The following is a 25874-nucleotide window of genomic DNA, read 5'->3' as shown; positions in this document are numbered from 1 at the left end:
GCAGAAATCACATAAAAAGGCAAAGGTAAACGTAAAATTTCGACGGAATCTTTGTGTTGTGCGTCCATAAACAGTATTCTGTGATTGCTGAGGCACAAACCGGGGAATCCGACCCTACAACCACTATTGCACCAACAGAGAAACTCACTTAACACCTAAAATGGAGCATCATCAGATCCCAGGAAGGAGAACCCCAGGCACCCAAATATACCATTTAATCAAACCAGCGTTTCTAAGGTGACCGGCACAACAACTATATTCTTAACGATGTCATTGCTCATAGACATGGCAAGGTCATCGAAGCAGGCACTCCATCTTTGCTTCATCCCCTTCAGGGCAGCATTTGGCAACATAGACCGAGCAAGACACTGGAGGAAACTGGCCCACTGGAAGCTCCTGCAGCCACTCTTGGACATGTTAATACTTCTCCACTCAGACACCTGGGTGCAGGTGAGAGTACACACCTATTAAGGCCAATCCCAACCAGCAAAGGGCTCAAACAAGCGTGTGTGCTCGCCCCCACACTGTTTAAACATTACATGGCGGATATGACTCAGACACTTGACTCCTGCAATTCACATGCACCAAGGCTGGGCGGCAAGGCTTTACCCAGCACTTTATATGCTGACAATGTTGTCTGGTCAGCCACACACAAGTGGGCATGCAACGTGTCCTCAGTACACTGCAGGCATATGCAGCAGACACCTTCCTTGAAATAAATCTGGAAAAAACTAAAACAATCACCATAAAACGGGGAAGGAAATAATCCCTTATCTGGTATCTGGGCAAATATCAAGATATAATCATCAACAATGGTGATCAATTTGTTAACCAGCTTGAAATAATTAGAAGGAAAGGGCTGACCTTGGCAGCAATGTTAAGGAAATTAAAATTGAAACTGACAGGCCCGATGCTCACTCCACTCCTCCATGTTGCGCAATCCAAAATACAACCAAGCATCACATAGAGAAGTGAAGCCTTGAGTGGAAGGGACTCTAGAATCCTGGACAGCACATTAGTCAAGGCCTGCAGAATTATGTTCAACACACCGATTTACGCCTCTGCAGCACAGATCTGTTTGGAGTCTGGCCTTACCAAACAAAACCTGGCAAGGTAAGGGGTTTACATAGTCTGCTGGCTCAAAACCAGGAACGTCGCCCCAAACACCCTAAATCATCTACTCTGGCAAGAGCTACAGCACAGTAGTACATCGCCGGCTACAAACTTCTTACAGGAATTCGTTTCAACAACTGTGCTCTCCCAACTCTGGGACAATCCAACTAGCCATGCAGCCTTCAAAAAAGTGGTGCGGAAGGCAATCAGCAGCAGAAATGAAAAAACCAAACACTATTGCAGGGCTAGAGGGATGTTTAGAGACCAAGCCTAAGTATTATCCCCCACTGAAACTAAACTAATACACAACCAACTTAGGGGTCTATCTTGTAGAAATCCAGATAGTGATTCTATAATCTTGACACCATGTCAAATGTACATGAGAGCAAGCCAAATAAAACTAACAAACCATATCACCAAAATGTGAGGCACCAGTAAACGTAAGTCACCCCCATTTTAGGATTCCCATCAAAAGTCTTGTATGTATCAATATTCTCATTTGGTAATCCTTATCAGGTATTGTGTCTCTTGATCATTGAGACCACTGGCATACCCTGATACTGAGTTCGGGGTAGCGACCCACAATCACTAGGTACTACCACATGATGTTGATCAGATGGGAAAGTGCAGTGCAAAAATAATATAAGTTGTGGTTAAAAAAGGATAGGGAACTTAACAAAAACCAGTTTTAATAGACGTTAGCCCCTTCCCTATTAAAAACAAGAACAGTGTAACATAGTCATCGCAGTCCACACAAATAGCTGCGAAGAGACCAACATGTTTCAGCCAAACCGGGAGATTCCCCAGGCTTTCGTCAGGGTCTCTGTTCTTTATATATGCTACTGCTTGTAAGTGAATAAAGTGTGAAAAAATTATACAAAAAAACACACTAGTGAATAACCAGTAAAGGATATATTATTCCTTCATCTGTGTCAAACTCCTCTCATCGGCACCTGTTGCCTTAGTACTATCTGTTGGGAACAAACGTACAAGTGAATCACAATCAGCTATCACGGTCTGTTAGAAGAGATACATCATTATCTCACAACATACACAAATACATTACTCACCCAGGTTGTCCGGGGAGTGGACCTCACCTCTTCCTGGACCTGGCTCAGGATGTGTGAGACCCCGCTCTACAAAAATAGAAACCAACTTCTAAATTACCAAAGACAGAGGGATCAAGCATTGATCTACTCTGATCATGTATAAAACATGAAGTCATAATGTCTTCTATTCATGGAGTAAACTAACATCTACCCGCAGGTTCCTTTTAGACCTCCTGGCCCTTCCATATCTAGCTATGAACTAAGTCTCTGCTAACATTATAGTGGCGTTAGCCAAAAGTTAAAAGGTAGTGAGCAGGCTGACAAACAGCCTAATATCCAGAAATTGGAAAAAATGGAAAAAAGGAAAAAATGAGTCTGTGTTCCTACCTGTCCGTCGTTGTCTCAGACTGTGACTGAGTCAGGGGGAGGCACAGAGTACACTTAGTTGCTTCCATTTCACTAGTCTGGTCAAAAAAGCCAACCAATCGGAGCCATTGAAGGAGGGGTTATCTCGAAGGGTTGGGAACACTTTTTTAGTCACTAGCATTGTGTCTCCTCGTTTACGCTGAAAAAGGGATGAATTCGTGACAAAGGGAGTTGAATATGTGCCACAGTCTGCATTCAGATTGTTTATACTGCCGAATGAGGCACAGGCGCGAGATCTCGCGGGATTGCCTGAACGGGGACTACAAAATGATGTCATGGCAGAATTACCAATTGGCATGGTATTAATATGTATCATTATTTATGAAGAAGTATAGTGCATATTACCAAGTGTGTCTTCATAAACACTATAAATCATGTAGGTAAAGCACTCATCTGACAGATCCTAAGTATAAGGGATCCCTACTTATAGTGAATATGTTGGAATACAGATTTTGCACCGAAAAGTGCTTCTATACTTCTTCATAAATAATGATACATATTAATACCATGCCAATTGGTAATTTTTTCTTACTAGTCCGTATTCTAGTCTCTCATGTGGTATCTATATTTATTCCCTGGGCTGCGTGGTGCCTTGTGTTGGTAAGCGTACACCGCCGCCGTTATAAGCGGAAGCTGGACTAAAAACTACACGAGCCACCGATGTGACATCATTCGGTAGTTCGCCTTCGTCCGTTCTCGCGAGACCTCGAGTCAGAGCTCTATTTGACCATCTCGAGGGTTCTGACACTAGATTGAGGCACATCATTGAGTCTTGCGCTAATAATATTGTCCCATACATGTTTCCTGGGCTGCCCTTGCTCGCGAGTGAAAGACTTCGCCAGCCAGATCGAAAGCGGCACTAGGAACTACAAAAGCATCTGCCATGACATCATTTTGTAGTCCCCGTTCAGGCAATCCCGCGAGATCTCGCGCCTGTGCCTCATTCGGCAGTATAAACAATCTGAATGCAGACTGTGGCACATATTCAACTCCCTTTGTCACGAATTCATCCCTTTTTCAGCGTAAACGAGGAGACACAATGCTAGTGACTAAAAAAGTGTTCCCAACCCTTCGAGATAACCCCTCCTTCAATGGCTCCGATTGGTTGGCTTTTTTGACCAGACTAGTGAAATGGAAGCAACTAAGTGTACTCTGTGCCTCCCCCTGACTCAGTCACAGTCTGAGACAACGACGGACAGGTAGGAACACAGACTCATTTTTTCCTTTTTTCCATTTTTTCCAATTTCTGGATATTAGGCTGTTTGTCAGCCTGCTCACTACCTTTTAACTTTTGGCTAACGCCACTATAATGTTAGCAGAGACTTAGTTCATAGCTAGATATGGAAGGGCCAGGAGGTCTAAAAGGAACCTGCGGGTAGATGTTAGTTTACTCCATGAATAGAAGACATTATGACTTCATGTTTTATACATGATCAGAGTAGATCAATGCTTGATCCCTCTGTCTTTGGTAATTTAGAAGTCGGTTTCTATTTTTGTAGAGCGGGGTCTCACACATCCTGACCCAGGTCCAGGAAGAGGTGAGGTCCACTCCCCGGACAACCTGGGTGAGTAATGTATTTGTGTATGTTGTGAGATAATGATGTATCTCTTCTAACAGACCGTGATAGCTGATTGTGATTCACTTGTACGTTTGTTCCCAACAGATAGTACTAAGGCAACAGGTGCCGATGAGAGGAGTTTGACCCAGATGAAGGAATAATATATCCTTTACTGGTTATTCACTAGTGTGTTTTTTTGTATAATTTTTTCACACTTTATTCACTTACAAGCAGTAGCATATATAAAGAACAGAGACCCTGACGAAAGCCTGGGGAATCTCCCGGTTTGGCTGAAACATGTTGGTCTCTTCGCAGCTATTTGTGTGGACTGCGATGACTATGTTACACTGTTCTTGTTTTTAATAGGGAAGGGGCTAACGTCTATTAAAACTGGTTTTTGTTAAGTTCCCTATCCTTTTTTAACCACAACTTATATTATTTTTGCACTGCACTTTCCCATCTGATCAACATCATGTGGTAGTACCTAGTGATTGTGGGTCGCTACCCCGAACTCAGTATCAGGGTATGCCAGTGGTCTCAATGATCAAGAGACACAATACCTGATAAGGATTACCAAATGAGAATATTGATACATACAAGACTTTTGATGGGAATCCTAAAATGGGGGTGACTTACGTTTACTGGTGCCTCACATTTTGGTGATATGGTTTGTTAGTTTTATTTGGCTTGCTCTCATGTACATTTGACATGGTGTCAAGATTATAGAATCACTATCTGGATTTCTACAAGATAGACCCCTAAGTTGGTTGTGTATTAATCAGCAGCAGAAGACAAGGCTGCATTCATAGACCGAAGACACCCCTGGATGACCATTAATGGTTGCAAATTACTTGGCCCACAGACTTACTTCAGTCTGGCCTATCCCAGGAACATAAAGAAAAGTTAATGAAATATCACTTGGTCATACTTCCACTGTTCTGCCTCTGCCACCATGGCTTAGAAGGCAAACATCAACGGGTGGCCGCTTGTGCGGCAATGGAACAGAGAATATGCCACATCTGCTTTGCACCTGTATCAATCTGAAGGAGGAGAGGTCCCGATTGCTCAAAACTCAGTTTAACTCATGTGGGATCCGCTGTGTAGAGACAGGCTGTGCTAGCCTGCTTTAAGTCAGTGGACCCGCAGCTCAACTCCAAGCTAGTAAAGTTTCTGCCACTGGCAAAAAGCAAACTAACAAGACCCGGCTTGGGGACTGCTCCGGAAGCGTCTTTGGTTGCCACCACAACAAACAGCCTGCAACTCATAATTTTTAAATCTCTTGCTCACACATATTTCTTCCTGTCTCAAAAGACATTTATGAGTAGTAGCATCCTAACTTTACTATTCCTAAATACCTTTTGTTAATAATGAAAGTCGTAAAGTTAGGATTTTGTCTCAGATTACTTTTTGTGAATTGGGCCCAGTGTTTCCTCAGTGGTAGGAATATTCTAATAGTAACAGATCCCTTCTGCCCAAGGCTACACTTATTGTTCAAGGCTTTTGGGTGTCTGAGTGACATCAAAGACAACTCAAGTGTCCCTCTCGTTTCTCATCTATTTTTCTAGATATAGGCCATTCCATAGGGTTATATCAGTTGTTGAAAAGCCCCGTTGGTGTGATGAGGGCCTTTAACAACCAGTTTAGCCTAGGCAAGAGAGCTTTAATACTATTACAACACTGAGGGAAAGAATCTATTAGCCTAAAGAGGAAGAAACAGAAGCACAGAGATCAAAATGTTGGATCAGAAGATCTGTCCCAGCCGTTAGTGGCCCTGCGCCGGTTTCGCAGTCTTTAAAGGAGGTCTCAAACTTCCAATGGTCTGCGTTCCTTTAATGTTAGTACGAGGGGGTTGGGGAGACAGCTACCAGTTTCTCACTGATAAAAGCCATTCTGGGGACATATCTTGACCAACGTTATATAAAATATACATGCGCCCCCTGGCAGATATAATCGAATGTCACGGTTTCAACATCATTACGTAGGCAGATGACATCATGGTGGAGATGGCTGGAGGACACACCAAGCAGCTCAACATTAAGAACTGCAGAGTTTGCAGGTAACCAGTCGAGATTGCCTTATATATTTTAAGGAGGGTTCAGGCTAGATGGAGTGGGTTCTATTACACACGTGACGCCACGAAGCCAGAGCTAGTGCAGTGATGTCAGAAGCAGTGGGCGGGGCCTGCTTCAGGATCTCTGCATTAGTCTGCTTTAGGGCATGATTCCTGTGGCCCAGGATGGAGTACCAGAGCACTAGGCAGGTAAATGGCTGGGGCAGGGCTGCCTATGATGTCAATGTAGGAGTGGGAGGTGCTGAGGGGTCGCGTTGGGGCGGAGTCTGGTGATGACTGCACGTTTTAAAGAATGGAGACCGTTTGGGGGAGTGTGTTGAATGCGGCCCCCTGGGGAAGTCAAGTCGCAGACCAGTCTTTCCCCAGGGTTTTCGTGCAGGCCAGGAAGGACACACTAGGTCAGGGTCAAGGGGTGTGTTTAGGCGAGGATATAAGGGCCAGGAGAGGATACTGTATCCCCTTCCAGCCCTCAATACCACTGGGGAGGTAAGGAAATTGTTGAGTGCAAAGTTAGGGTTATAGTGAGGGATATTGCAGATCGGACGATTGGTGGGGGATATTTACAGGCTTATCGGCAAGTTTGTATAAGGAACGTCTAGGACCGAGCGATGTCGATCCCAGACGCGGCGGTGGTTCATAGCGCACTCCTGGTGATTAGCCAGGCCAGGCGGGAGGACCTAATGCAGCCAGGCGTACTGCGGCAGGCCTGGACGGGTCTGACCCGAGCGTCAAGGTCGGCGTCTGTGGGAGTAGCTGTGGCGCTGGTGGCATGTCAGGAGGAGCCACCACTGAGAAAATCAGCCATCTTCAGGTAGGGGGCTGGCCAAGAAGCCCAAAGATGCAGGGAAGCGCGTGGGCAGACGTCAGGTCCTGCCCACGCGCGTGTCAGGCAATGCGGGGTTGGGGGGAGATGCGATTGCGCTTCAGCGCGAGGGACAGAATGAAGGCCTGGGACTTGTCTGTGGAGGAGGAGGGGGAAGGGTCCTGCTGGGAAAGTCAAGCGGGGTGCCTCTGGTGAGGACCCGGTCCCGAATGAAGGAGGGGAGGGAGCAGGGGGAGAGGGCCTGGCCCTGGGTGCACAGCCCCTGGGTTCCTCTAGGCAGGGAGGGGGTGCAGGGGCTGGACGATGGGCCATTGGATCTCTATACGAGGCCTGGGCGGTGTATTTGATGACAGGGGGTGTTCCTGGGAAATCAAAGAATGAGGGTCAGGATTTGCTGGGGGGGCAGGGTGTTCAGGGGGGTGTGACTGAGCAAGGGGGATCCCTGGTGAGGGGGAATATGGACTGGAGTCATCCTTCAGTGCTTCCTAGGTGGGAGGGCATGCCTTTGGAAGAGAAGATAAGGGATCAGGGCAGGCTGACCCATGAAGAGTAGCAGAGGTGGGTGGAAATAATTGCCGACAGGGGAACAGGGATGATGACCTCTGGGAGGGGGCCCACCACCCCTACATCCGAGGAGGAGGAGGCAGCAGCTTTGAAGAAGAGTTTGTGGCAGGCAAAAGGCAAGTGGGTGTGGGTGGAGAATAAGGGCCAGACCCAGACGGGTGTAGGGACTGCCGAGACGGCGGTAAGACTCAGTGGTGTTGGGGCCTCCTCGGGTTGGAGCAGCCTGGGGGGGGGGACACAAGCCAGTGGTTGCGACTGGTAGACGGTTGGGGGGGCGGTGGGATGCAAAACGGTCTGGTGACACTGGTTAGGAGTAGTAGTGGGGTCCGTGGCAGCCCACCTTCCATCGAGGGATCGGGCAGCGGTTGCATAGAATGTATGTGGCGTGAGAGGCTCACATGGTAAAAGTCAAAAGAGAGCAGTGAGAGTAGTGATGTGGGCGCCTGAAGAATACGAGGAAGAGCTGCTCTTGGTGGGGATCCACCTGTAGATCTTGCAGAGCATGTGGAGGGTGTTGCAGCAGGAGGACGAGCCGGCGTTGACTTGCTTGATCAAGGAGAGTGTTGAGTCGAGGATGAACTCCAGGTTGCGTGCGTGGTCAGTGGGTGTTTGTGCTGCTCCCAGTGCGGTTGGCCACCAGGAGTCGTCCCAGGCCGAGGGGGTGGAGCAGAGGATGAGGACCTCCATCTTGTCCGAGTGCAGCTTCAGATGGCGATGGCTGAGTTTTGGTTTTGGTGGTGAGGGGGTCCTGGGTGAGTCCTGGGTGAGGGAGAGGATTAGCTGGGTGTCGTCGGCATAAGAGATGATGTTGAGGTCGTGCAGTCGGGCGACTTGGGCGAGCGATGCCCTGTAGACGTTGAACAATGTCAGGCTGAGGGATGATCCTTGAGGTACGCAGCAGATGATCTTGGTGGATTCGGAACGGAAAGGGGGAGGCGGATGCTCTGAGTTCTGCCGGAGAGGAAGGAGAGGAAGGAGGTGGTCCATTCCAGAGCCTTGTCTCGGATCCCTGCGTTGTGGAGGCGTGTGTGTAGGGTGTGGTGGCAGACAGTATCGAAGGCAGCTGATAGGTCCAGGAGGATGAGGGCTGCGGTTTTGCCGTTGTCCAGCAGGGCACTGATGTCATCGGTGGCAGTGATGAGGGCAGTTTCGGTACTGTGGTTGCTGCGGAACCGGGACTGGGACGGGTCCAGGATGCTGTTCTCCTCAAGGTAGCGGGTCAGTTGTCTGATGACGGTCTTCTCAATGACCTTCGCCGGGAAAGGGAGCAGGGAGATGGGCCGGAAGTTCTTGAGGTCCCTCTGATCTGCCTTGGGTTTTTTGGGTAAGGCGTTGATCTCGGCGTGTTTCCAGCTCTCCGGGAAGGTCGTGGTCTCAAAGGAGATGTTGATGGCCTTGCGGAGATGGGTGTGATGGTGGCGCTGGCTTTGATGAAGATGTGGCGTGGGCTTGGGTCTGACGGGGAGTCTAAGTGAATGGTGTTCATGATTTTGATGGTGTTGTCGTCGTTTATGTTGGTCCAGGTGAGCAGGGGATCGATGTGGGTGGTGCCCGTGGGGCCAGAGGATTGGGTGGCTTTCGGGGCGGTCAGGTTGATGAAGCTGTCGTGGATGTCTGCGCTCTTGCGATGGAAGAAAGTAGCAAGGTAGTCGCACAGGTCTTGCGATGGTGGGATGTCGTTGGTGTTGGAGCTGGGGTTGGAGAGTTCCTTCACGATGTTGAAGAGCTCTTTGCTGTTGTGCGCGTTGTTGTCTAGGCGGTCCTTGAAGGAGGCCCTTTGGCGGATCTGATGAGGGGATGGTGTCTGCAAATGGCGTTCTTTTTTTAACATTTTTACTTTCTTTTTTAATGCATTACATTATTAACATACTTTGAAACAAAAACGTAGGAACTGCGTCATCTCTACTTGCGGTTTAGAGCTCTAAAAAAAGAGCACATGTGCTACCCCACTGGGGCTCTAAAGAATGTTAATATTATCGAAGGATAATACAATCTTTTTCTTTCCCCAAAGTCCTTTGAGCATTTGTGGTGTTCGAGTTCAAGTCAGCACTTCAATTATATTCCTAACTTTATATGCATCACTGAGTTCTACTCCCCCCACTCTCAAAAAACAAAACAAAAACAAATCTGCACCCACTGGTAGCTCTTGACTTTGTTTCTCCACTATTCACCATTAAGGCTTTAAGGCTCCAGGAAAATGGTGCTTGGTTAGCAGAGTAACCCAGGCACAAACAAAAGAACTTGATAAACTGTCTTGGATTTTCAGCTACAACTCAAAAAAGAGCAACTAGCCCATCAGCAACAATTCTGACAAGGAGCATGGGTTACCTTGTCCTTACTGTTGTCTTGTGAGCACAGTAGTAGCTAAATCCCTTCCATATCAACTGGTCAGAGACTTCTCAGTTATGCAAGTTATATATCCCAAACTAGGTTTCTAAATGAGATTACATGTTAATGTATTCTTTCTAGATAGGTTATGTGGTATGTCTCTAGCATGTGTGATCCCCCCCTTAGCCTCCCGCCTCCATGCCACACTTTTAATGCAGACTAATAAGAAAACTGGACAAGAGCTTACACTACAAACTTAAAAAATAGGAAGGTTGTGCATGGAGGGGCTACAATTCCAGGCAGGAGATCTTGATGTGGAAATGTGCCTGCATAAGATTTCATTATATGAAGCAAAAGCAAGCCTGTCTCAAGAAATTTTTCATTATGTTACCTTTTAAGATGCAACAGTACGCATAGCACTTACTCAGAAGCGATCCAGATTTCCAGTACTCATTAGAGCTTTATGGACTGGGCTGCAGGTTGAACTTCCACGACTTTGGATTTAAGGTGTATCCATTTAAATTGAAATGTATTTTAAAATATCTCAAATAGTAGTTTTAAAAAATGAAAGAAAAACTGGAAATCCTAGTTCAGCAGCAAACCATGAGATATAGCACAAAAAAGGTAACAGGAAGGCAAAGAAACAATTTTATCACAATTTAGAGTCTTAGCAGCCTGCAGGAACACCAGCAGACACACAGATTAATACCAGTGAATCTGAGAAATACATATGTTGCCACTGATCGCCAGATCATGTATAGTGTTCAGTTTCTGCCTTCTATTCAAAGCATTAAGATTGTCCATTTTCAGGTCTGGATCACAGGTCTATACTTCCTTTTGGTTTGAACTTCTTGATTGAACGCTCACTCGATCTCAGCTGGAATTTACTACCGTAGATGTAGGTGACAAAGCCATCAATCTCCACGCTGAACACACTGTTAACCTTAGGTATCACTTTCAATTTGTCACATTTTGTGATTATTTTGAAGATGTGCTTCATTTCTGGCAGGATGATTCCTGTAACCCCCACGTACGATGGGCACTTGGACTTTGCCACTGCCACAACAGCTCCATGAAGATCAGCCTTCAACAATTTAGTCTGAATCATATGGGGTTTTGTGTCTCGTCTGATCCCATTACACAGGTCCCGGATGTACTGCTTCCACAGTTCATGTAATGGTAGAAATAGTTCATATCACTGTTGCTCGGTTTAATTTCAAAAAGTCTCATGGTGCGTCTCTGCTTTACAGATAAACTTTTGGCTTTTGCATTTTTCTTCCTTTTGGTTTTCTTGTGGTTGTACTCCAAAATCAGGGCTTTGCGTTTTAAATTTGTTTGGATGACTTCATCTGATAAAGATGGCATGCTACGCTTCAGGAATGCATTGACAAACGCCTCCGCCTCCTTAGGTCCTTGTGGCTTAATATCAACACTTTTGGCCAAAGGTGAGAGTAAGGAGTTGTAAGTTAGAGCAGAAGATGAACTTTTGAGGTCTTGCTGCATGGTGCTATAGTTTGTTAGACAGGTTTAAAAATGCAGAGTGCAGATGTCATCCATGGCGGCTAGGAGGGAGGTCTCGATGCTGTGGTTGCTGCAGAATACGGATTGAAATATGTCGAGGATGTTGTTGGTTTCTATGAAGTGCGTTAGCTGGGTGTTGATGATTTTCTCGATGTCTTTGGTGGCGACGTGGCGAAGTCGAGGAGAGAGATGGGCCTGTAGTTCTTGAGGTCCGTCAGGTCATTTCCAGTCATCAGGGAACGTGCCTGTTTCGAGGGTGCAGTCGATTGTCCGTCATAGTTCTGGTGCGATGGTGGAGGCAGCCCTGTGGAAGACGTGCAGTGGTTAGTAGTCAGTGGGCGCTCTGGAGTGGATGCCCTACTTGGTCTTTGCGATGTCTTCTGTGGTGACAGGTTCCATGTGAGGAGGGTCGGCTAAGTGGCATAGCTGGTGCAAGGTGTTGGGTCGGTGCCTTGGTCTTGGTCGTCAAAATTGTTGTAGAGTGTCCTTTTCTTGTGGTGGAAGACGGAGCTGAGTTTGTTGCAGAGGTCCTGGGAGGGAGGAACATCGTTGGTTTCGCTGTGGGGTCTGGTGAAATCTTGTGTGATGGTGAAGAGTTCCTTGGAGTTGTGGGAGAGGTTTCTGTCTTGAATGAAGTTTCTCTTCGTAGATCTGAAGAATTGGCGGTGTGCCATGGTGGCGGCCCTGTAGGCGGTGCATGCTTCTGGGGTTTTGCTGTTTTTCCCGTACTTTCTCCAGTTGTTAGCACAACCGCTTGTATTCCCAGAGGTCCGTGGTGAACCAGGTGGCTTTCATGTTGTGTCGTCTGTCCAAGTTCTGGAGGGGGGCACTGAGGTTGTCAACGTGGAAATTCAGGTCTTCGAGCAGTACGTAGTCCGTGGAGGCAAGGGCATGGGGTGCAATGTAATCTGTGATGGTGTTAGTGAACAGGGATCGGGGTCCGGGTGGTCTGTAGGTGAGTGTTCAGCAGAGTGTCGTCTGGGGTTAGACTGGATCTGGAAAGGGATGTGTTCCATGGGGGGTGAGGCATCGTTCGAGATGGAGGTTGTCAGTCAAAGGGAGCTTTTGTGGACAATGGCGAGGCCTCCTCCAGGGAGGTAGGGATGTCTTTCCTCAGAATCTTGTACCCTTCTGGGATGGCAGTTGCTATGTCGGGAGCGGAGCTGGCGTTAGTCCTGGCCTCTGTGAGGAAGGTGACGTCGGGCGAGAGGGTGTTGAGGAGGTCCTTGACTTCTACTGCGTGTCTGTGCAGGGAGGGTACGTCAAGGAGGATGCAGCTCAGGGGTTTGGATGCGCTGGCGTCCGGTGGGTTGGCGGTGGCAATTTGGGTCCGGAGGAGGGTGAAGGTGCGGCGGCAGTGTCAGCTGGAGAACTGTCCTTGGGAGTTGCTCTGCATCGAGAGCTGGCAGGTGTTGTTGCATCCAGGGTTGAGTGCGTGGAGAGTGCTTGAGTCGTAGCGGGGGTGGGTCGGGGGACCAGGATCCCTGGAGCTGGTCGGGGTCGGGTCGTGGACGGGATCTGGGGAGGGAGAGCATCTGGGCGGCATCAGTGGAAACACACAGGGGAGAGGCCTTGGGGGCAGCAGCGACGGGAAGGAGGGAAAAGGAAACAGAGACAAAAAGAGAAGAAAGGCAAACAAGGTGAAAAAGGCAGAGACCGAAAAATTAGGCAGAAAGGAGACCGCAAAACAGCAACAGTAAAAAAGACAGAAAAAGGCTAACAGAGCGTACCAGCAGGAGAGCAGGCGCTTCCACTGGACCACCAGGGATGAGGTGCAGGCAGGAGCCTGCGGGTGGAGGAGGGCCTCAAACACCTACCTGGGGGGGCCAGAAAGCGCTGGAGGTAGTGCCTTAAGGACGGAGCTGCGCAAGGGAAGAGCAATTATCCTGACCAGGAGGTCAGAGGTCTTGCCCCAGGATGTCAGAGGTCTATATTACATACTAAATTAGCCTGAGGAGACAGTATACTTAGTCAATACAGGTGTAAGATTGAAGTGGAATCATATAAACCCTGAATCCTCCTTACAAGATTTGGTTCAGACCAAGGGGCCGGCCTTTTGTTTATCTACAGACAAAGACATTCTTTGTCAAAGGGTGTCTGAGTCCTTGTCGGTTAATAAACTTATGAAGACCAATCAAACATGTAGATGGTTTGACACTACATGTGCAGCTGTGCATTGTAATCTTAAAAAGGCGTTGAAGGCTCACCCAAGAGACAAAGATTTAGTTAAAAAGAAGTTCTTGCACTTAGAAAACAAGTAATTCAAAAAGAGGCTTTTGACACTTAAGATTAAATGACCAAACCTGGTTTTGGGAAGCTATGACACGTGCTTTCTTTACTGATTTTAAGGCTCCTACGCTGGAATCTCTACCCCTTGCTGATGTCTGGACATTGTATGTTGTGAATATTTTTGATGCAGGCTATTCCAATAATACTCTTCATCAAAAGATCCAGAAGATGGTGATGGACAAGTCTGCAGTCGCTTTATTGAGCTCCTCTGTAGAGCCTAAAGAAGTGGCCATTGCTATTAAAAACAGCCCAGGAATTGCAGCTCTGAACTCAGATGGCATCCCAGTGGACCTTTTTAACCCCTTCGCCGTGGGGCTAATTCCCCCGAGACGCGGGAGGGAGGGGGGCCGCGCGCGGCGCCGCAGTGCTCGTGACGAGCTCAGCTCGCCATGCTGCACGGTGGCACTGTGCTCAGGACGAGCTGAGCTCGTCATGACCACACACGTTTTCTTAGAACGCTCAGCACAGCAGGGGAATTATCCCCTCGTGGGAGCGCCGCGGCAGTCATGACGAGCTCTGCTCGTCATGAGCACAGCGCCACTGTGCCTCATGACGAGCTGAGCTCGTCATGAGCACCCATGGTGCTAAGGCAAATATTGATTTATGGGCAGGAAACAGTCAATGTCCCCACTTTAAAATAAGCACTGGTGTAGCCAATAGGTCTCGCCTTTGGGGCCTATTGGCTATTGGCTGGTGCAACAGTTGATGTTATTACACCAAGGATATTGTGCTGCATAACTAAATACATATAAGGTCCCAAAAGCGAGACCTAGTGTCTCCACTCTATGTAAACCATTCTTTGTTCTTGGAATCGAGGCCCTAGGGTCAGATGCCCATTGCTGCCAAGCCTATGGAATACATGGACTTTTACAGATCTGAGCTGTCACTGCCACTGTTTAACTATCATTGAGGGCTTCAGTTCAGTTCTAGGCTTACACCGAAGTAAGTGGGAGCGACCTGTTTAGAAGGCAGGCCTGTGCAAACAAAAATGATGTATTGGTTGCCAAGGGGGACGGCCAAGTGCGGCGTAGGTGCTTGCATTACGTATTGTTTGCCAGGATCGTGAGCGCCAACGGTCCTTTAATTGCAGAAAGTGCCTCGTGCAATTACCGTCTAGAATGAGATTGGGCTATTCCTCAGCTTGTCTGTTCAGGTCAACCAGCTACACGCCTTTCATACTCGAGCATTCTATTGTAGTGTTGATATAGCGCCCAGTATATCTAATCGTGCCTCACGATTAGATATACAGGAGAAGTGTGGCTCAATGATTAGAGCGGCAGACCCTGATGCAGAGGTCTAGCCCGGGACCAGGGTTCAATTCCCCGCCTCGGCGGGTCTTGGGCTCAAAATTCCACGGACCTGATAATTCTCGCCTCTGTGCCTATTCCAATCATGGGTCCCACTCTGCAACTCTGGGCAATAGCTTGCTTAATCTCCACAACGGTCCCACAACGCTAAGGATGCCTGGCCTCCACCTTGGGGGTGCCCAGGAGTGGACGCCTCACAGGGAAAGCCAGGATGGGTTCCACAGCGGTATTCGTACAAGCGCCTTGAGACTCTTGCGGGTGAGTAGTGCGCTATACAAGTATCAATTTACATTTACATTTACGGCACTTTGGTTTGTAATATGAGCCACTGAGAAAAATACCATCCTTCATCACACAACTGCTCATCAAAAATGGATTATGAGCATCATGCGGCTATTTTTAAGGAACAGATGATCCTTTGTGGATATCCAAAGAAACCTCTTAAGCATTCAATAAAGAGAGCGTAGTACACGCCCTGGGAAGATCTATTACAAAAGAAGGAGAAACCATAGTTGGAACGTATGATTTGTGCGACCACATTTGGTCCAGACACAAATAGATTTAAGCAAATCATATTAAAAAATTGGCATTTACTTGAAAAATTGGAATGTGGTTTCCCAAAACCACTGTTTGCCATGAGAAAAAGTAAGAGCTTTGGGGAACAACTAGTAGGAGCAGACATTTTTCAGAGCTTGGGATCTCAATGGCAATTAAAACCAGTTGAGAGCCATCACAAATCTGGCGCGTGTGCGGCTTGTAACTCTGCAGTTGAAGGTGTTGAATTCTGCCACAATGGCATCGAATGGTGCCACTCTGAGTTTACAAATTGTAAATCAAAAAATATTGTATATGCGATTCTTTGTCCATGTGCATTGTTGTCTATCGGTAAAACAAATCAACAGATAAACCAAAAGATTTCACAGCTGCGCTCAAGGGTCAAAATGAGGGTGATTACTGCACCAATGGTGCAACACTTTATTGATAAATCTCATTGTGAAAAGGATTTTAAATGGCCTGTTTTGTCCAGTTTAGACACATCCAAAGGTCATTTCGACATTGATGCCGCTTGGTTGAAAAAGGAAGCTTATCTTATTTTAAAATGTAACAGCCCTTCCTCTGGGTTGAATGGCATGACTGAATTGTCTAGAGCTTAGTGTGGACACTACATGTCCCAAAATGCAATCCCCTGTCCCTTGCAAGATGAGGAATCACAGAACGTTCTGATTGGGTGAAAACCTGTTTCCCATGAACATTAGCTACACTAACAGGAAGTGCTCTGATTCGACATCCCATGTTGAGAGTCAATCTGCATTCTGCATGAGTTCAAGATGAATCAACTTCGCGGAGCTGGCATAAGTAAGTTTGCGCTGTGCCTTCCCCTTCCTCCCCCCCAAGCTTTTTTACACTAATAGTGCATGATCGCACTCTTAATGGGTTTACGTTTTTGTAGAAGTATTTTCCGCGAAGGTGAGCGCGCTCGCATTCGAGCACAAGACACGCCTATACCATTTAGAGTCTGGAAGCGGAAATACTCGGTCAAAGTAAGTGCGCTTGGCAATTATTTTTCAAATTGTTCAGGGCAGCGTTCTGTGCAATACACCTTTAAACGAAATCAATATTCTTTCCCGTTTTTAGATTTACGAGTCTTCAACGAATAACGTTGTTTCCATACCCTGCAGCGAAAGCGCAAGGTACGTTTTTACCAGTATTCATCGCGTTGGGTGAATGTTGCGAACAGAGTAAATATAATTATTCCTTGGGTGTTTTACATTTTTTTTTTTTCAGAACTCCACACGGGCACAGAGTGAAGTGGCGTTCCCAAGCAAACATAAAACGATTTTGCTGGTCAATCGTGAAACTCTTGAAATCAGCGAGTTAGAGCGGCTGCTCTAACTTCAGAAATCCGGTAGATAAAAAGTTAGCGTTACGCATGAAAGAGAAAGGCCGGTTGGGTTGATGCTGTTGTTGCATCTTTCATTTATTTTGTTTTTTAGAATATCCTGAGCATTTGAATATCCTGGGTCTTGCCTGTTGTTGCCGCTGGGGTGCCGGGAGGACTGCTGACCCATTTTCACTTGCTGGGGTGGCCGCCTGCCTGACTCCCGCTGCCCGCTCCTGCTCCCACTACCACCTGGGGAAGCGCTGGCCGCCGCATGGAGTGCAGGGCAGTGAACTACAATCCCCAGCAGCCCAGAGAACCATGTGACCAAACAGCAGCGCCAGGAGGCGCATTAAACTTCCGACGGACCTCCCTCGCGGGATGCCGGGTTAAGCCCGGGCAAAGGGCGGGCCCTCTGTGGCCCTTAGAGGCACGAGGGGGACGGGACGGGGCCACCCCCCTTGAGCCCATCACAGCGCTAATGTAACGACTTTTCGACCCCTCCTGACATTCTGGCAAAAGTTGACCCCACTGGACTCCAGTCGAAATTTCTAAAAATATCCCCAGATTGTCTTGTGGCCTCGCTATACCCCAACACTAGCACATTCCATGATGACTCGCAAGGGGGCGACCAATATACCTATCAACCAGAGAGGCTTACGTTCTGGGTCACAAGATTGCTGTAGGTCATCTCTGTCCACCGCCATCACGAATGAACCTTGCAAGATTATAGAAAGCATATCCACCAACCAATCTCCCTACCCAACGACTGGTATAGCGCAACACGTTTCGCTGTTGGACGAGCTAAATTCCCTTTGCAAATCAAGGTATGCCACTGTGGAAGCCAGAAATGAAATTAAAACTCCCTCCCCTGGCCCCGCTAAACGAACCAGTATGTCAATTCCAATCGCTGGCCCACTGGAACACCCCTCATTACCCAAAAACGCAAATTCGCAAAACATTGTACTTCCCCAGTCACAACCCTGCAAAAGGAAGTGGGTAGGATGTCAATCCGACAGGGAATACACCAAAACTACAAAAAAATTTCTCTAGCTCCCCTCTGACTGTAACTAACCCCCCTCTAAATTCGGAAGAAACAATAGACCAACTGGTAACTTCCTTCAATTCGAATTTTTGGCCCCGGATTGAACAAATGGTTAGATCACTCATTTCTCCATTGATTGACAAAATTACCACCCTAGAGGACAGGCTGCTGGGAATAGAGAAAAGTATTAAGGCCAACCTAACTCCCTTTGAAAAATCTGTAATATAAATCTCTCCCAACTAAGCATGGGCGGAAAATCCGTTTCGCTCGCGGATTTTGCGGATTTTCGGTAAATTCGCAATCCGCGAGATTCGCGAATCTCCCGCAAAATCCGCAAATCCGCGAGCAGCGGATTTTGCTCGCACTGTTCGCGTGAGTTCGCGGCTTCCCAGTACACTTCGCGCCCCGCGAATAAGTGCAAAATTGCAGAAATACGATCTTAGCAAAACTGAAACTACTTACCAGGTTCAAAAGTTCAGGCTCATTATTAGTAGCCATTTCCTGTAGTGCTTCCTGAGGGGCCCCTCCAGAGTTCAGTTGCCAGTTGCAACTATTATGTGACCCTGCTCTGAACCTCAGAATAGTTACACATATGCCACATAGGTCCTGAATTACAGCTAAGGGAGACAAGCAGGAGCCAGGCTGGAAGTTCAAATCCATTAATCAGCCCCTAATTCATTATTGTCAGTTGGGGCAGGGCAGGTGTTGTAACTAATTTTGCAACAATGAAAGCACTTAGCAAGTGCAAAAGATCACTAATCAGGAAGCACTAAGGAAGCAGGTGCCAGCTAAAAAAATATTCTGTGACACATTAATCAGCCCCAAATTAATTCAGGTCACTTGAGGCAGGGAAGGTGTGCTTGCGTTGCCACAATAATGTACACTGACTGGACAACCAGAGGGTGCTGTGATTAAACAGAGGGTGGCATGGGTGGGCCAGAGGGTGGCATGAGTAGTCAGAGAGTGGCAGTGGTGACAGAGAGTGGCAGTGATGAAGAAGAGTGTCCCAAACAGGCTGGACACGTAGAAACAACAAGTTCGCGAAACTTGCGACCCGACAGGTAAGTTCGCAATTTGCGACATTGTACAAAACGCTCGCGAACTGGCAGAAACCCGCGCAAACACAAAAAAAAAAAAATCCGCAAATTCGCGAGAATTCGCGGATTTTGCGGATTGCGAGTTCGCAAATCCGCAAAATTCGCGAACGCGAGATTCGCAAAATTCGCCCATGCTTACTCCCAACCCATCTGGTACAAATAGTAACAATCAAACATCCTCCAGTCTCTATCCTACCACCCCCCACTGCCCCTAAAGTTAACCCCAAAATTGGCCCTTTACAATATACTGCCACAAGAGTAGAACCTTATAAGAGAACACATATACAGCTACCTCCGGAGGCTGCACCCTTTGTGTGCGTTCTTGCAGGAGTCCCAGCACTTAAACATGGAAAAACTGAGTGGGAACAAGATTTACTAAATTTTGGATAACTAAAAACAGGCCCCTGCCTCTAGATCTTGATGGCACAATCATGTCCGTTAGAAGGGTGGGCTGGCTAGGTCCCCTACAAAAAGATATGACGGTGACCTAGTTCTAATAAAATTCAGAAGCAGTCTAATCATTCCCTACCTGAAAACTTTGTACCCCCATGAAGGTGATTGCCCTATATCCATATGGGATCTACATGATTTCTATCCCAGCATAGCATACACCCCTCGTCTAAAACCAAAGGCAGAGACAGCTGACTCGAAGGGTAGAAGAATCCGCGCATTGTGTGGCCGTGGCTTTTCTGCCTTCAATCACTCCGTAACAATGTACACTGGCCAAAGGTATGAAAAACCATGAATTCTCCTATGAAACCAAGGAACTTACTCCTGCAGCTTGGACAAATGTTTTATATTTTTGCCATTCTGTGCTTTTGTATGTAACTTATTATGACTGTTTTTTTAAAATTGTACGCTTTTATGATTTTAAACTAAAATCGAATAAAGCTAAAGAACTGAACTGAATATCCTGACCATTTGTATGAAGCCCTGATGAGAGCCCCCTTACCAGCAGCCTGGGTCTTGAAACGCTTTGGCATTTTGAGAGGCATTTAGATAAATCTGAATGTGTTGAGTGTTGGAGGGAATTTCATAAGGATTAATACATTATCCTGACACTCTTGAAATATGTTTGTTGAAATAATACGTTTGGTCCACAGAATTGGATATTTACATGATTGTTATTTTCATGTATATGATACAAACTTTAAATGTGTTTTGTATTTAATTAATGAACACATTGATTCGATGATTTCGTTGTTTTTGTAAGTTGTTGTAAATAATATTCCATTGTGTATATGTCCAATTGTGTCCATAATTGTAGGCCATTGTGAATTGTTATATATATGTTGTGTTTTATATGTAAATTTGAGGAATATGTGTTTCTTTTTCAGTCACTTGAAAAACTTTTTTCGATTAATTTAAAGACTATTGAACAAAAAGGAATGGTTTAAGAAAAATTCCATTCGAACGGATAAAAGAGTAGTCTGTTCGTCACTCCATTAGTAATAGGAGTTTAAGACAGTAGGGACTCAGGTTGTTCTTTTGTGTTTTTACTTTTTGAAAGTTTACATTTTCTTGTCCTAACCATCTGTGCCTTCTGGCAGTGAATGGCTCTGCTCTTGGGGTTTCTGTAATCCTGCCAGACGGTAAGACAAAGGGGACTGGCTGTAAGCATGGGCCGTCCTGTCAGGATGGCTTAGCTTTGCTCTACCCCACTTTCCCCTCAAAAACCTTGCTTCAAGCACCCTCAAAAGGCACTGACCTGGGAAACTACCTTTACAATGTGGTCATCACAGTGCGTGACCTTTACAACGTGGTTGTCACGACGACAGCATTGTTACTACACAGTACCATTACAATGCAATTTGTTACAACAAATTGCACTAGATGGCGCTCTAAAATAAGGAATAGTGTGATTTACTATTCCAACACCTTCCCTTCTGTTGCACACACTGGAGTTGGAATAGTAAATTATACTATTCCTTAGTCCAGCGAGCCATCTAGAGCAAGGCGTTGTAACGATTTGTGTTGTAATGGTACTGAGTTGTAACAACCCATTCGTTGTAATGACCGCGTTGTAAACGTATGCGATGTAATGCCTCGCGTTGTAATGAGAGATATTCCTCTGACACCCTCCTATTGTTCCCCCTAGACAGTGTGGAGCATTTACATTGGGAAGAAAGAACTTTCCAGAATCAGACCTGGTGATAGGACAGGATGTTCGCCCCATACACAAAGGCTGGGACCAGGTATAAATAGTGGATCGTCTGAACAACTCTTCAGTACACTCCTGAAACTAAAGATATTACAGAAGATGGACTGTCTTTCCTCCTAAGGACTGCCTTTCTGCTTGTTGCCTACCTTGTTCCCCAGAGGCCCGCCCTGCTGCTTGACGCCTGCCTTGCACTGCCCTGCTGCTTGAGGCCTGCTCTGCTCTCAGAGATGGAAGACTGGTACCCCGGGATGAAGGGAGCAGGTCCAGAGTGACTCCAATAGTCAGCTGGCAGACGTCCTGTCTGAGCTATAGGGACATAACAAGGTTTGCTGACCTCTGTTGGAAAGGATTCCTGATCCCCAATAGGTGCCACTCCAGGGCATGCACCCTTGGCTGGCATCAGTTGTTCTCCTCCTGTAAAGAAAAGTAGAAAGCTTGAAGTTGTGGATGTTGCACGACCGCAAACTGGCCCATCAGTGCACTGGCTGCCAACGCAGAGCTCTGATCAACCCAGGTTTTTGCACTAAAGTGACTACAAGTGACGACCGCAATGCAAGATCTTCATTATGAATTACAGCAGTGAAAACCCACGGTGCCCGCCAAGTAAAACCTCTAGTGACGACCGTCTGCGGCACCCGAGCAGCTCCTCGCTTTGCAGCGGGGATCCTCCACCATGCTCTCCTTGCGGCTGCCTCCAGCGCCCACAGAACTCTGTGTCAGACTTTGAGAACATAACCTTGCCCCTGTATCTTGCCTGGGCTGCATCACAGTCGATCTGAACCTGTGGCTTTCCCTCTGTCTCGCGCGACCAGGTCACCCTGAGTGGATTTTAGGTGCTGTTTTAACCTGAAACTTTGGCAATGCATCTCTTCGGTTCTACTTATTGGATTTTTATCCTTCTAATGTCATTTTGTTTATTAAAATGTACTTTTGTTTTGTACATTAGTACGAGATTTTTATTGGGTTGTGTTTTCACTTTATTACTGTTTGTGTGCTGCATAAATACTTTACACTTTGGCTCAAATTACCTTAGAGGCAATCTACCAGGGGGTTAAGCATAGGTGAATTTATTGACCTTTCAGGGTCACCCAGACCAGGATTGCTTGAGAAAGGTTTCCACCCCCAAGCTCTAATCAATAACCCCATTTTTTAAAATTTCCTTGCGATGTGAATGCCCGCATCAATATATTTATCCGATTTATCGGTTTTAACTGGAGTGTTATGAAATGGACAGGTTCATTCATACTGTGCGGGACGAGGTAGAGGTTACTGTGTCTTAGGGTTTCTCTTACTAAGAACCTATAGCAATCATTTGGAACTTTCTACTGAAATGATTAATCCTAGTTTGTAGTAACTTCCTAAAAATAAAGCGAAAAGATTTAAACAAAATATGTGTAATTAAAAAACCGGGTATAAAACCGAGTTCAAATACTTTTTAGTGGTTGTCAACACAGTGATTTTTAATTGTGATTATTGTTTAGGCTTTTTAAATTAATTACAAATGAAAGTTTACTACCAGAGTATTGAGATTTAAATGCTAGAATACTGTGAAGGTAAGTATGTAGAAGTAAGGAAAGGTTTACTATAATTGCCTCTACATGTATTTTTCCTTGACGGTATGTACATGGTCAAGGTACATTGATGCATAATTGATAACAGTGCATCTACATCTCCATAATCCTACCTTCACAATATTGTGATAGTCGATATTTGGCAGGGGAGATACAACTCAAGTTAAACACCACCGTGGAAAGCTTGTGCTTAAGTCCTGCAGGTTAAGGGCTATAAGGATTCACACAAGTCAACATAATCTCCTGTATCAATGGAGCTACCAGAGTCTGGCCCTGCAAACCGCCCAGATAGATAATCAGCGACACATGCCTACGGCTCCATCTTCCAATCAGTCCTCTCCTCCCCTTTCTTCACAGCTCCTCCCTGTTGGACTTGGCCCTTTTGGCAGGTTCACCCTTAAACGTTTTGCTTTTAAATGTGACCTGGTGTTAGTTGCTTTTAGCTTCTGAGCACTTTAACACTGTGTCCCAGTGTAAAGTGCGTGCGCAGTCTGAGTGCGTGTGGTGAGATTGGCCTGCCCTCCCATGGGAATGCATGGGGGATCTGTGTGTCTTTGGTAGTTCCTGATGTGAGAGGAGTTCAGGGGCAAGTTTGGTATGTGCAAACTCGTGAGAATAAGTGCTGCGCAATGGTGTGAGCAGATTTATTATGTCTAGTGGAGAAGTGCCACTTCTAGAAGTTGGCATGTCTGTGGGCAGTGAATGTGAATTGCCTGTCTAGCTTGTGAGTGACAGGGGCTGGCTGGTGTGCTTGGCTCCAGGAGCCAGGATGGGTCTGCCTGGTGGTGAATATGGAGATCTGCATGTAGATGGGAGGGAGGAGTTGCACTTGGGACCTGAATAGTGCTGTGCCTTCCCTCCACAATGCTGGCTACGCCCCCTGTGGTGCGTCTGATGTCCCTAGCCTGTCCTGTGAATAGGGAGAGGGGCTGAGCAAAATAAAGTGCTCCAAAACCAGTTGTGACCTGTTCTCCCCCTGCCCTACAGCTTTAGACAAAGGAAATTGGTGTATAAGAAGGGGCTGTGATCCCATGAAAAGGGGTTCTCTGATCCTGAGTTAAGGGGGGGCCTGCTGCTGCTGCTGGGCGCCAGGTGGAAGCGCCACTGGGTTCTTCCTCCCTGCTGGAGGGCCTTGTGAGCTGGCCCCTGGGCCCAGCCTTTTCCCCCCCTTCATTCTAAGACTTGCCCTGGAGACTTTGGGCTGTAGCGCCTGGAAGCGCTTTGTTTTCCTCCTGGGGAGCACTTTTGTATTCAATTGCAGCACGGAGCTGCAATAACTTTCCAGAGGGAGTCCCCGGCGTGGGGATCCCCCTGCCTTGTAGCCCTGCTCGAGCGAGTGCCTACCCCGCATTTTCTGGGGACTTGCGGAGCGATCTTGGCGCGGGTGCCCACCCCGCATATTTGCCATTTTTTAGGATATCCTTAGCGGGTGCCCACCCCGCCAGGGACCGTGCGCCACATTGTATATCCCTAGTGGGTGCCCACCCCGCCAGGGACTTTGTATTTAAACGGGTGTCTACCCCGTATTACAGCCTGCAGCCGCCACGCCTTTAAACCCTGAGGCCTGCCACTCTGCCCGCGGTGACCCGGAAGTATAGGGGAAAACCAGGAAGCGGACGGGAGCCCACCCTGCGCTCGTGTATACTGAAGACGGCTCGGACAGAGGTGGTGCCGGCACCCGAGGCCCCCGAGAGCGAGGGAGAGCTCCTGGTGCCCAGCAAGGAGCAGAGAGTGGCTGAAAGTGCAGGCAGGGCTCTGGTGTTAGATGAGAGCCCCGCATTGCTCTGAGGAGGAGACCGGAAGCCGACAGGAGCCCACCCCGTGCTCCGGTGTCCAAGATGAGTGAGCAGAGAGATGTGCCACAACCAAAGAGTAAGCGGAGGGGGCACGAGGCACATTGCAGGTGCCTGCCCCCACCGCGGATAAAGGAGGAGTGAGCCGTGAGGGAGACTCCCTGCTGTCTAGCTGCCCGGTAAATTGGAACGGGCTGGGGGACTCCGTGGGTGCAGGACTGTTGCCGAGTAGGGCATAGTGACCCTACCTACCTCCTGAGCGGGCCCGCCATTGCGGGCCGCTCCAACGTTGGGAGATCCCTTTTTCTCTTACCTATTGAGAGTCTCCTGACTTGGGACTCACCAGCCCAGCTGTGCCCGTTCTCTTTGTCTTGTGGGGGCAGCATTAGTTTCCGAGACCCGTGTGGCTCCAACGAGGCCCCAGTCGTCTTAGGTGCTCAGGTGCTCCCAGTTGCCCCGCTTGATAGTGGGCAACTGCAACATGGGCAAAGTTGGATATCTCATTTTGAGTCGCAGAGCGGGACTCCGACTTTGGGGGCAGATTTATTGCTAACAGTCCCCCGAGTGGGGCTCACATACACAGTGGTGCCCGCACTGATTTACTTGAGGGCTCCTGGGATCATTGTGGTAGAGGGGGCGTTGGGTCACATTGCCAGTGCCCGCCCCCTCCCCTCCTGCTGTACCTACTTCATTTGGTGCCTAACGCCTTTCTTGAGTCACAGAGTGCTAGTGTTGAGTGGTGCTAAGTCCAGCTGCCCTGCGAGAGCGCAGTCAGCTGCTACGTTGTGCAGAATTGGTTAGAGAGCTCCAGGGTGGAGTCCTGAGGGCACCAAAGTGCCCGTGCCCATACTTTGGATTCCTACAGCTGCCCAGCAATTAGTGGGCAGCTGCCACGTTTAGGCCCCAAGCTCTTGCACGCCTTTGCTGTCGCTGCTTTGTGCAGCTAGCCCTTACAGTTGGACAAAGGGCGTTTAAGCCCCATGGATGGCCAGTTGGCCTGGGGACAATTTTCCTGTGTTGTGGCCCCACCTGGGGCGCACTGTGCCTAATGTGATTTATGCATAATGTGCAATGCCTTTATGCCCGTGATACCTCTAACTGTGTTTTTATGATTAGGAGGTTGTTTTGCCTATTATAGTTTATGCTAGTCTGCCTATGGTGATTAGTATTGCGTAGCGTGTACCTACTTTTTACCTGTGGTTACTGGTTGTGTTCTACAATTACTATTTCTAAGTGCTATTTCTACTAAGTGCTATTTCTGCTAAGTGCTGATTCTGA

General features: G+C 47.4%; 1 protein-coding gene and 1 pseudogene across 3 annotated transcripts in view; both read right to left on the bottom strand.

The window, feature by feature from the left end:
- Positions 1-25874, bottom strand: part of LOC147725667 (endonuclease domain-containing 1 protein-like) — a 102443-nt gene that overhangs the window by 23206 nt on the left and 53363 nt on the right. The window lies entirely within an intron of this gene.
- On the bottom strand, positions 10684-11436 carry LOC147725668 (ribonuclease P protein subunit p29 pseudogene; annotated as a pseudogene).

The sequence above is a fragment of the Lissotriton vulgaris genome, chromosome 3_2, assembly GCF_964263255.1.
Source record: "Lissotriton vulgaris chromosome 3_2, aLisVul1.2, whole genome shotgun sequence".
NCBI lineage: Eukaryota > Metazoa > Chordata > Amphibia > Caudata > Salamandridae > Lissotriton > Lissotriton vulgaris.
Note: the sequence above shows the minus strand (reverse complement) of the source record. Positions and strands in the feature narration are given on the sequence as shown.